This window comes from Pleurodeles waltl, chromosome 2_1, assembly GCF_031143425.1.
Source record: "Pleurodeles waltl isolate 20211129_DDA chromosome 2_1, aPleWal1.hap1.20221129, whole genome shotgun sequence".
NCBI classification, from domain to species: Eukaryota; Metazoa; Chordata; class Amphibia; order Caudata; family Salamandridae; genus Pleurodeles; species Pleurodeles waltl.
In genome coordinates, this window is record NC_090438.1 from 51,595,895 (window position 1) to 51,608,793 (window position 12,899).

The following is a 12,899-nucleotide window of genomic DNA, read 5'->3' on the forward strand; positions in this document are numbered from 1 at the left end:
GCTATGATTGTATGTATTTAACCATAGGTCTAAGGACTGCAAAATATGCATGAGGGTCTCAATTAGCACTTGAAAGTCCTGAAGGCAACTCCCTCATGTATCTGCAAAAGGCAAATGTTAAGTATACCACTTCCTTCAACAGTGAGTTGATGCAGAAGCACCTCTCCGGCTTATCTTAAAAAAGGTACAAAAAATGAAGAATTCACATTTAAAACATACTAACAGAGCCAACTCTTCCTACAATATGATTGTACTTCAAAGGAACCCGCTTTTGAAGGTTTATGAAAAGATAGAGCTCTGACTCTGTAATCCTTTTCCTGAGGTCATCTTGAAGACTTGGAGGTTCCTACCAAAATTGTCATTGACCAATTCGACACCCAAATCATTGATGCCTTTGTTAGCGCGTCAGACCGTAATAAGTAAACTTACAAGGGGACGCGAATAGGTCGATGAACCTTTTGACTCGTAATTAAGAAGTTCTTACCATAGCTCCAGTACATATATCAATAATCAATACACAATAATCAATAATCGTTTGTAATAAAAAATCAAAGGAGTCAGTAAATTTCACGCACCATGACCTTTTAGCCATGAATAACCACACCTTTAATAAAAGTTTAATACATTTATTTCCCTATATTCACAATGCTAACGTCATGAAGAATAATCTCAAAATCAAATGAAACACATATAAAAACAACACTGGTTGTCCAAAGCGGCAGAAGAAACGCAATCTAATCAAAGCTTGGACCACAACACATTCTAGAGCTACAGTGCAAATCAATAGCAAAGTCAGTTGCGGCAAAGATATAACATACATGGAATTCAGCAAGGTAATTCATCAATCATTAGTCCCTGTAATTTGTCAGTCATTTATAAGGGCACTTAACTAACACTAGATTAGCATCAGCATGTTGGGCTTCATACAAAATGTTTATTAACACAAAATTTGGAAAACATCTAGCTATGGATCTATCAAAACAGCGCAGTTGGTACCTAGAAAGAAAAGGCATAAAATACATAACAGTCAGGTCTCATTATATGTACCTATCCTCAGCAAAGCAGAATCAATCTTCGTCCTCCGGTCATCAGTCGATCAGCAAAGCATCAGGCTCTCAGTCAGAGAGTATGAGCCCAATGACAGAATGAATCTCAAACCTCTCCAAAGTCTCTTCTCTCAAGTCTCTCTGGTTCTCAAATCTGAAATAGGTCTCTAGATCTCTTCTCTAGTCTCAAGTCTGAATAATTCTCCTCTGTCGCGTTGTTATATTAAAGTCACGTAAACTATCCCCTAATTCCCTATTGATCAGTTAATCGTATGTTCATGCTTTACCCAATAATATTTCTATACCAAATCTATGAATTCTAATATTTCACTATTCACATGCAGTTGATTGGTCCACCTTACAATGTTTTCATCATCCGGCTCGTCAGGTAACAATATTGTTGCATCTTCAGCTCCAGTCAGTATCTTCATTGTTCTCGTACTTGGAACGTCAGTCTCACACACATTACACCTAAAATGTTACACTAATGGGAACAACATCTCCTTGCAGTCGGCTTTCACGGAAACTTCTGTTAAGCATTTTTTAGCAAGACAATGGACATTTCTCAGTTTAATTAACTCGGTCAGCATTTTCATTAAATGCTAAGAAATACAGCTTTTGCATGAGGCTTGGAAAGATAGGCCAAGACACTTGCTAAGTTAAGGCCTACAATTAATAAAGCTAGAGCATACTTAATAACCTTTACTATAACATATTACTGCATTAGTTTAGTACATTTTCAATATTTCATAAATATTAATCATTAATTAGTACATTTTCGTGAATATTGATGGCCATTCTTCTAGGTCACATTTTCATTATTTTTCTTCGTTATTCATTTTCTACGCAAACTCATTATTCAAAATACATAAACTCTCATTAATAAATTTGAATTAAAACACCTGCACTAGCACCTTCTATGTCTACCTTGCAGCAAGAACCATGATTACCTGGACAGCCATAAATTGACCTGTATTTTTAAGAAGAATAACAACCAGACATATAGGCGGTCATTCTGACTTTGGCGGGCGGTGGAGGCCGCCCGCCAAAGTCCCGCCGTCAGAATACCGCTGTGCGGTCAGAAGACCGCCGCGGTACATCTGAGTTTCCCGCTGGGCTGGCGGGCGACCGCCAGAAGGCCGCCCGCCAGCCCAGCGGGAAACCCCCTTCCATGAGGATGCCGGCTCCGAATGGAGCCGGCGGAGTGGAAGGGGTGCGACGGGTGCAGCTGCACCCGTCGCGATTTTCAGTGTCTGCTTGGCAGACACTGAAAATCTTGGTGGGGCCCTGTTAGGGGGCCCCTGCAGTGCCCATGCCATTGGCATGGGCACTGCAGGGGCCCCCAGGGGCCCCACGACACCCGTTACCGCCAGCCAGGTTCTGGCGGTCAAAACCGCCAGAACCAGGCTGGCGGTAAGGGGGTCGGAATCCCCATGGCGGCGCTGCCTGCAGCGCCGCCATGGAGGATTCCCTTGGGCAGCGGGAAATCGTCTGGACATCGCCGGTTTCCCGTTTCTGACCGCGGCTGTACCGCCGCGGTCAGAATGCCCATGGATGCACCGCCAGCCTGTTGGCGGTGCATCTGCGGTCCCCGGCCCTGGCGGTAGGCAACCGCCAGGGTCGGAATGACCCCCATAATCCTTTATCTACTGCGACAGTGTATTTTAAACAAATTCTTCTCTCCTTTATAGGCGCGGCGTGAATTAAGCAAACAGTTCACTAACCCAATCTTCTATATACTCATTCTCTTAAAAAACAACACACAAAGTATACGATAGACATTTATCACATAAGTCAAAGGACGCAACAGTAAATAATTTGGCTGTCTCTTTGGCTGCCATTTTGGCTAAGTGTTTAGAATCAATCAGCCCTTCTAAGGCTTCAGTAAAATACCTGTGCATATAACTCTGCTTCTTATTTTCAGAAAAATTTCCTGTAAGATATTATTGTCTTTTAGTTTTAGTCAACTTCTCAAAATATGATTGTTAACACAGTGTATTTTGACCTCCATGGTGCGTCAGTTATCTCTCCAAGCTCTTCTTCATAAGGATATAAAATTCTTAAATATTGTTGCTTGATATGGCTTTCTGGGTTCCAAGGTGACCCTGGTAGATGACAGTTGTTTTACTCAAATTTGAGCCACTTCCTAGTGCTGCTTGCTTAGGTTATCTGACCTTTTTCATTCCTTCATCGGAACTTGAACTACATTTTCTCTGCTGTGCGGCTGGGTGAAACATAGCTGCACAGCAGAGAATTGCTGCCTTTAACTGAGGAAGCTGATTAAATCAAGCTCTGTTCAAGCTCCTGTCAAAGTGTAATGCTTCGTCCTCACATCTGCCTCAGAGATCTTTATGAAATGCATATATTCTGTGGTAGCCCTCCTTCGAAGACAAACTTGTTATATCTTCCCTTACCTAGATGACTGGCTGATAAAGGGCATTCCAACTAACCACGGCGTCCACAAGACCCAGACTATGGCACTCATTATGACACGGCAGTTGAAACAGCCGTGTTCATGGTGGCGGTCAAACTACTGACCGCCAGTGTCCCCGGATCCCCGCTGGCTGCATAAACATTGTTTCCGCCCGCCGGCCCACAGGAATGCCTGGCCGGGACATTGACAGTGGCTCCACGTGGAGCCATCACCAATGCCTCTGTGCAGCAGGTGCAGCTGCACCCGTCGCGCAGATCACTGCCCGACCTGCGCGATGGGGCACTGCACCGGGGCCCCTGCACTGCCCATGCCAAGTGCATGGGCAGTGCAGGGTCCCCCAGGGGTGCCCCGGCGCACCCCTTCTGCCAGCCTTTTCCTGGCGGGGAAACCCACCAGGGAAAGGCTGGTGGCTGAGGAATCATTATCCGAGGGGCAGCACCGCTGCCCTGTCAGATAATGATTCCGACCACCGCCAGGTTGCCTGACGAAGGCAGCCTGGCGATGAATGAGGGCTACCGATGGCGCCCTCATGGGGTTCTTTATGTGGTGGTGTGGCCAGCCATGTACATAATGACCACCTATGTGTGTTTGACAGCTTTGACCGCTCTTTGAATGCTGAAAATTGTTTACTTATTTTTTAATTAATGCATTCAAGCTGTTCAAGAGATAGACAGTTGAAAGACTTTCCTATCAGAGGAATTAATTCTACTGCAGCTGAAAAGTTTTAAAAGTTACAGTTCGACTTAGTGTGCTTCAATAAATCCCTCTTGGGAATGATGTCTTCCTGCAACCATCTTTCCTGTGACCCACCTCATAATCTTGCCTCTTTAACAAGAGCTAGATAAAAGAGGAGCTGTAGGTTACATTTTCCTTTCATGACCGCATAAAGATGCTGCCCAAATAAAGAAAGTATTTCCTTGGATGACTCGGAACAACCATAGAACAGTGGGTCTTCATTTTCAGCAACAAAAGGCTGTCACACCAACATTACAATACTTCCTGCACAGAATCAAAGGGTAATGGTATTGATTCAGACAGGCACTATGATGTTGTATGTGAACAAATAGAATGGAACCTGGTCACACCTACTCTACAGGAAAGAACAACTGCTTTCGGAGTGGCTAAACTGTCAGGATAAAACATCACTGACAGCTGAACACTTGTCATGCATATTCAATAATTGAGCCAACACTCTGTTGAGGTTCTAGGGAGTGTCACGAATGGCTACTGACCCAGGACCACCTCAACAAAGTCTTTCTATGATAGGCAACTCAAATCTATGCCTTTTTGCCACCAACATCCTGGTACTTCACCAGCAGGTTATGCATACAAACTCACTGTGCAATGCATTTTTGATTGTGTGATGAGGCACTTATGCTTACACCCCTCCTCCTCTGCCCCTCATTCCGGAGCCAGTCAGCAAGAAGCAGTGGTGCTGTCTTCATAGCCTCAGCATAGCCGAGAGAGAATTGGTACGCAGACCTCATTCACTCTCCAAAGCTTCTCCGGTACCATTGTGAGTGAACTTGGATCTTCTGTCCCAAAACGACTACCACATTTTGTATTAACAAACTTATCAACTTATCAGCCTGAGTCCTGAACATAATTAGCTTGATACACAAACTGCATTTTGAAGTGCATAAAGTAGAACTACAGTAATACTTACTACAGAGTGCAATTCACAAACCTATGGATGGAAATCTCCACCTACCCCACACCTATATTTTTGTTGGGGTGATCTCTGCACTTGTAAGTTTACAATGTTTTAATGCATGTGAGGGTGACTAGGGGGGCTGCTGAGAAATAGGTAATACCAACTACTAAACAAGAGGGATTTAGGGAAGGATAAGAGGGGCTTGGAGGGGGACATTCCAATACAGACACCCACTTGCAAAAGAGTAAGACATTGCTATTCACAGATGATCCTTATAAAATGAATACTGCCCTGAAGGTGACAAAACAATAATAAATGTCCTAGAGCCCAACCTTTGAGTAATATAGCACCACTCACGGGCACTCTCACATACTGCAACACACTTCCATAGAAAGAATCGAGGCAGGGACTTTTTTAATGTTAAAATAATATAGTTATTTCGACTTGTAAAGTGTGTGTGTATGTGTGTGTGTAGCATTCCAAATTATGCAAACCGAATAATTAAATATTTTATTAGTTTCAAAATCATCAGTTAACTGGTTTACAAATTAAGTATAATTTTCAAATTTGATTACAAATTAAAATGGAATTATCTTGTTAAACCCAAGTTGTAATTACATTTACTAAATAATAATTACAATTAAAGTTGCTAGGTAGGGTGTTTTGTTTTATTTTGCTTAACATAATATATATACAAATAATAATTATATTATTCATTTGGTAAAGATTTATTTTGAAGGGGTAATGTGTTATAACATTTCATTTTATTAATAGAATAACACTGTATTTTTTATTATTTTTACATTTATATCTTGCAATAACATAAATTAACTATGTTTTTTAAAAATTCCCTCCACCAAGGTGACAAAGGTCTGTGCCTCCATGTGAAAAACTACAAACGGTAACTCGTAAATTTGGCTCTCCACCTTGGTTTCTGGGGGTGTAGGCATTTAAGTCTACATTGGAGTAAATTTACACTCATAAATGAGTAGTAAATTTACTCAAATGTGTAAGAGTAAATCTTCAGGTCTAGATTTACTCATATGTAAATGTACCTTTGATAATGGGTTCCAATGGATTTTCACTCCTAATCATACCTGCCTGCTGCAGAGATATACTTGTTAAAGTGAGAACAACTTCAGCATGCAACATTTACAGAGTTAAGTTGGCATGCTTAATGTTCTGCTCATCTCCTTCACACTTTCTCTTCTCTGCCTCGCCAAATTCCTCTGTACTTGCTGGTTGTAGCTCAGTCTGGGCCTCACACTTCTTCTAAAAGTGTGAATTCTTCAGCTCTCTGTAGTTTATAATGCCCAGTAGGTCAACAGTTGTGGTCCAATAGAGTCATCCAAACTTTTTTCAAATTACTTACATGGATTTGTAATGCACAGCTTTCACATTGAGCTTCGTGGCACTATGGAAAATACTGTTACAGACTGTATGAAACAGAGGTATTGCATATTGAATAAATAGATTTTGAGCTGCATTCTCTGCTGAATTAGAGATGACTGACATTTTAAGTTCAGAAGGAGATAACTCCACATTCTAGTGGTAGCAGTGGGGAAGAATTGATCATCATCAATGACTGTCTGGCTTAGGTATTGACAAAAGTCCTATGTACTCTGATAAACATTCCTGTGTACAATAACCATAGCTTTGAATGGGAATGTACTGCAAAAAGATAGCAAATGTAGTTAATGTAAGGTGGTGAGGTATGATCAAATCATGTGATATCTCTACTCAGATGTGCTGCAGCATTTTGAGTGAGTTGAAGGCAGTCCCTCCGGTTCACTGTACTGCATCTAAGTAGTGTGCTAGCACAGCTAATTAAATGTCTGTTTGAGTTTATCCAAACAGCTGCCATCAAATAGATCTCCTAGTAGGTTGCTTTCCTTCTGGTGCTCACCTCTGTCCAGAGGTTCAGTGAGATGCAAACCTTTTCCAGCAAGGACCACTTCTTATGGTTCCATAAGAGCAAGAATGCCGTGCAAACCTGACCTTCATTTATCCTTGAATTACAGACAAACTTTCACCTCATTCTGCCACTGGTCCCCAAGATTGTTTTTCCAGAAAACTGCCAGAGAGAGAGCACTACTTTCTCTAGGTGTGTGCAGATTTCTTAAGTTCTACTGTCAAAGAACAAAGGACCTTAAGATGTATGTCCAGCTTCTCGCCACTTTAGGAAAACCTTTAAAAGTTCAGCCCCTTTTCAAACATTGCATATCAAGGTGAGTAGCAGTTACTATCTCCGCTTGTTACGAACAAAGTGCATACTACAACAATTATGGCAACATTGGAGGCCCTCTACAGTGCCATGAGTAGCACTGTAATAAAGCTAGAATTAAAATAATTGAAACACATTCCTGGAACACTGCTGCCTGCATGTAGTGCCACAAAGAGAAGCAGTAGTGTGCCAAGTGGTTCTTCAACATCTGTTTTAGTGCACCAAGTGTTTTTGCTTCCCTTCTTACAGTACCATGCATGTTTACAATTTTGCTATATTGCTTGCTATTCAAATTTTTAAGCAGGTAAATCTATGAAAGCTCTAATCATGGAGAAGAAATACGTTATTTACCTGTGACTGAAGGGCTCTTGAGCAAACTTGGTCATTTGTTCAGGCACACATGTCCCACAATCCTCCCCATACTGAGGCTCACCTATTTAGTATGTTCTATCAGACTTGTGGTATGAAACCTGAGGTATGGTCCAATGTTGAAGTGTGGTGTTCACTTTACTCTCTCCTCATTGAATGAAGTTTGAGTCTTATCTAATGAGATGATTATGCTACTAAAGCTTTACAGTATACCGATGTTCAGGCACAGCTAAAAATTATACTACTTAAAAGTGACTGTGGAACTCCCAACTCCTAACTCCCAAAGAGGAATGATGCAAGCATGTGAACCTATCAAAGATACCAACACTGGTACATGTGATTGTACTTAAAGGTACATAACTTATTTCATAGCCAGGTTTGAACCTGCAAAAGATATGCAACAAACTTGTAAATTCTGGATTGAGCAAATAGTCCACATCCTCAGATATAGCATGCGATTCTCCACATTCTTGCTACAGGAGCCGGTTGTGTTACAAAGGCTGTTGTTGGTGGAAGGTGATAGGATCTGATGATGACTGCCACCAAGCTAGCATGGTTGCACAACATGGGTGATCTGTTTGCCATTCAAGAATTATCACAGTTTCTGATGAATACATCTACCTGTGGATTCCTCACCTTTTGAATACTCCCATTGCCCCAGCATTTGATGGAAATCTTTTCTTTGTAGCTCTCCATGTCGACGAGGAAGTCACAATGGAACGGCTCCAGAAGCGACTCTGTCTGATGTCATCGGAGGTGTGCTGACGTCAGTTCCCTTTTTTCTGCGCCTTCGGCACTAACGGTTTTTCTAGCTCTCTAGGTGGTTCCACTGTTTCGAGGGAGTCTATTTGTTGGGTTTTTGGTTTCTGCAACAGTGTCTCAGCTGAAGAAGTCGGGCTTTAAGCTTTGTAGGGAGTGTGGGAGTCACATGTCAGTCAATGACTCTCATGAAAACTGCCTCTGGTGCTTAAGTTCTGACCATGACGTCGGGGATGATCATCTTGTAAGAGCATGATCCCGAAGACACAAAAAAAAAAGGGAAGCAAAGCTCTTCTTAGTGAAAGCCGTTGAAGATCCAAGTCTCGGGAGGAGTCATCGTCCCACAAATCTTCAAGATTGCACGAGAAGCAACATTGTCATGGTTCAGGGTGGCACTCATCCCAAGATACTAGCCCTCGGTCTTTCTCTCCAGTCTCACTGGCATCACCCTCGAGTCCTGTGTCATACTTTTCTCCTGTGTCCCCATCTTATCAGGAGATGGAAGAACAGGCATCAGGTCAGGTCCAGCCTCCACTAAGAGAACAGGAATATCCGACCTTTCTGGCTCCAGGGACTGACCCACCAACTTCTTGAATGCTATGCATAGCATTTTGTATACGGCGAGGGTCCTATGAATTGAGGTAGCAAGTGGGTCGGATACATCCCCTGAGTAGGAATTGTTATCCCCTGGTGGCATACCTCCTCCAGAGGTACATCGTATCAAGGGGTAATTAGGAAGGCAGCAGAACTTTTATACTTGCCTCTGCCTACTACAGAATTGAAGTTTAATATTTTGACTGAGGTTCTCCGTTCATCCTCTGTGTCATCGGAACCCCTGCTACCATTTAATGAGGCATTGTCGGAGCCAATTTTTGATTTATGGAAGAAACCTGTTACTACTCCTGCGGTTTCTAAGTCCAACGCCAGGAGCTATAGAGTTGCACCAGGTAACCTGCAGTTTCTGAGTCAGCATACAACACCTGAAAGCCTGGTAGTGCAAGCGTCATGATCATCAAGGGCTGCACCTGGTTCCTTCCCTACGACTCCTGCGGATAGGGAGTCGAAACATATGGAACAATCAGCTAAAAAGATCTTTTCGTCAGGGAGTATGGCACTGAAATCAGTAAATGCTACATGTCTGCTGGGCAGGTACATTCATGAACTGATAGACTCTGCAAAATAGGTCATCCCTAAACTGCCGCAGGATGTGAAGGATATTGCATGATAGTCAGGCGGCAGCAAAACAGGTGATACAATCAGGCTTGGATACTGCAGATTCTGTCACCAGAGCCATGGGGACTTTAGTTGCTACCAGAGGATCGGGGTTTTTCCCTGATGTACAATCCTCTTTAATGGATCCTCCATTCGATGGATGTAGACTTTTTGGAGCCAAGGCAGACTCGGCCTTAGAGAGGTTTAAAGAGAGTAAGGCTACTGCCAAGTCTTTAAGTCTTTAGTCACTACGCTCCATAACCAACAGACCTTGGCAAAGGTTTATGGGGTTTAGCCGCAGCTCCCCCTTTCGAGGGAGGCAGCATTTTCAGGGTCAGCCGTCTGCCACCCCTTATATAAATCCTACAGAGATCGTGGGAGACCTAGGCAGCATGATGCCATCCATGAGCCTTCCTCCTCCTCCACTTCATCCTCAGCTGGAAACATGTCAGGGAAGCAGCCCCAGTTCTATCCCCTTTCAGCATCATGTGTTACCCGTAGAGGGAAGATTAAATAATTTTCTTCAAGAGTGAGAGTCAATAACATTAGACTCATGGGTGTCGAGCATTGTAGGAAATGGATATACTCTTCCTTTTTGGGAGTTTCTCCCTCACTTTCCTCCCCAGCATTCTTTTTGTTCAGAGGATCACCTGCTGTTGCTTTTGAAGGAGGTACAAATTGTCCTGGTAAAGGGTGCAGTGGAGTTGGTTCAGGAGCAGGAAAGGGGTCAGGGATGTTATTCAAAGTGTTTCCTGATCCCCAAGAAGGATGGTCGTTTGAGGCCCATCCTAGACCTAAGAATTTTGAACTGCTACCTCAAACAGGAGAAGTTCAAAATGCTGACCCTAGCTCAGGTGCTTCTATTACTGGGTAAGGAAGACTGGATAGTCTCTATCGACTTGCAGGATGCATATTTTCACATCCCCATTCTGAAGTTGCCCAGGAAGTATCTAATTTCGTGGTAGGGTCCCAGCACTACCAGTTTGCGGTCCTTCCTTTTGGTATTACTTCCGCACCTCGAGTCTTCACGAAAGTGATGGCAGTGGTTGCAGCACATCTCAGAAGGAAGGGAGTATCGTTATTCCCTTACCTGGACAATTGGCTGCTCAAACTTAATTCCCCAGAGTTAGTACTGCACCATTTGCAGGTGACAACCCAGTTGTTGTTCAACCTGGGTTTTTCATTGAGCGTGCCCAAATCTCCTGGAGCCCTCTCAGTGCCTCCTATTCATAGGGGCAGTACTGGACACAACATTGAATCATGATTATCCCCCTCGTCAGAGGATTCAGGATATTCAGGCTGTGATTCCAATGTTTCAAAATGGAGCGGTTGCTCTGGTCCTAAAGGTCCTTCACCTGCTCAGTCTGTTTGCTTCCTGTATTCTGATGGTCACTCACGCACGTTGGCACATGAGCGCTCTCCATTGGTGCCTGTACAAGCAGTGGTTTCAACACAACAGAGATCTCAAGGAGTCTAAAACAATTTCCAGAGACACTGCAGCATATCTTCGATCGTGGAGTGTGGACGGCAACCTATTGCAAGGAAGGCCGTTTTGTCTTCCATCTCCGTTGACCACAGTTAGAACTGATGCTTCCACTCTAGGGTGGGGAATGCATCTGGGGGGACCTGAAGATCAAGAGTCTTTGGTCTCCAGTTGGAGTTACAGGCGATACATCTGTCTCTTAAGGCCTTTCTCCCGTTCATTCGCGGTCAGTCGGTTCAAGTCTTGGCAGACAACTCTACAGCGATGTGGTGCCTCTACTAACAGGGAGGGGTAGGGCTGTACCTTCTCTGCAGAGAGGCTCTTGACTCTCTCTGGTCTTGGGCTCAGGCCCATCAGGTTTGCATAGTAGCGAACCATTTGGCCGGAATTCTCAACATATGTGTCTCAGCTGGCACTTTTCAGCCGACCACGAGTGGCATCTCCATCCGGAGGTGGTTCTTCACGTCTTCCAGTTGTGGGGGAATGCCACAGATAGACTTGTTTGCCACTCACAAGAATGTGCACTGCCCGTCATTCTGCAACTTTCCAGTATCCGCTGCAGGGAACATTGGGGGACGCGTTTCAGTTGAGTTGAGGTACCCTGCTGCTTTATGTGTTTCCTCCAATACCCTTGACTCCATGGTTTCTGAGGATGATTCACCAAGACCGGGCCCAAGTTGTATTAATAGCCCCGTATTGGCCAAGAAGGGTGTGGTACATAGACCTCCTTCGGCTCTCACTGTGTCCTCCGCTCCGTCTCCCTCACAAGGTAGACCTCTCACAGTTGCAGGGGCAGGTGCAGTTGCAGGGGCAGGTTCTATACCCCCACCTTCAGAGCCTGCACCTACATGCCTGGAGATTGAATGGGGCAATCTAAGTTCATTTTCTCTCTCCCCAGAAGTGGTGGATGTTATATTATCGGCGAGGCAACACTCCACCAAAACTGTCTATGCTGGTAGATGGGCCAAATTTGTTAAATGGTGTGAGGAGAGACACATAGATCCTTTTAAAGGCCCATTTGTCCAATGTTTTACTATTTGCTCTCTCCTTGGCGCAGCAAGGTTGCACAGTTGCGACAGTGAAGAGTTATCTGTCTGCACGGTCTGCATTTATTTGTTTACCTGACCAACCCTCTTTGTTGAAGTCCCTTATAGTTCCAATGTTTCTTAAGGGTTTTACTACTAGGTTTCCTCCCCCTCTGTTTATAATGCCTCAGTGGGATTTAAATTTAGTTTTAACGTACCTGACGGGTACACCGTTTAAACCATTACATAGTTGCCCGTTGAGGCTCCTTACACTTAAAACTGTTTTTCTTATAACGATCACATGGGTTGGGCGGGTTAGCAAGCTTCAAGCAAGCAAGCTTCAAGCTCTAGTGTAAAACCCACTTTTACCACTTTCCATGCTAACAAGGTGGTTTTGAGAACCAGGGTGGCTTTCCTGCCAAAGGCAGTGACTCCTTTCCATTTAGCGCAGTCACCCTTCTGTCCTTTTAACCTCCTCCCCATACCTCTAAGAAGGAGGAAAGGCTGCACCGCCTGGATCCAAAGAGAGCGCTGAGCTTCTATGTGGACAGGACGACAGAGTTCAGGACAGATGAAGGGCAAATCCTTCCACAAAAGAACACTGTCAAGGTGGGTCATTCTTTGCACTAAAGCATGTTATTCACTGGCAAAGAAGGATCCTCCTGAGGGCTAATTCGACCAGAGCTAAGTCTG

At 43.8% G+C, this 12,899-nt stretch overlaps 1 protein-coding gene across 5 annotated transcripts in view; it reads left to right on the plus strand.

The window, feature by feature from the left end:
• Positions 1 to 12,899, plus strand: part of EDA (ectodysplasin A) — a 1,298,941-nt gene that overhangs the window by 1,221,266 nt on the left and 64,776 nt on the right. The gene's annotated exons all lie outside the window — the stretch shown is intronic.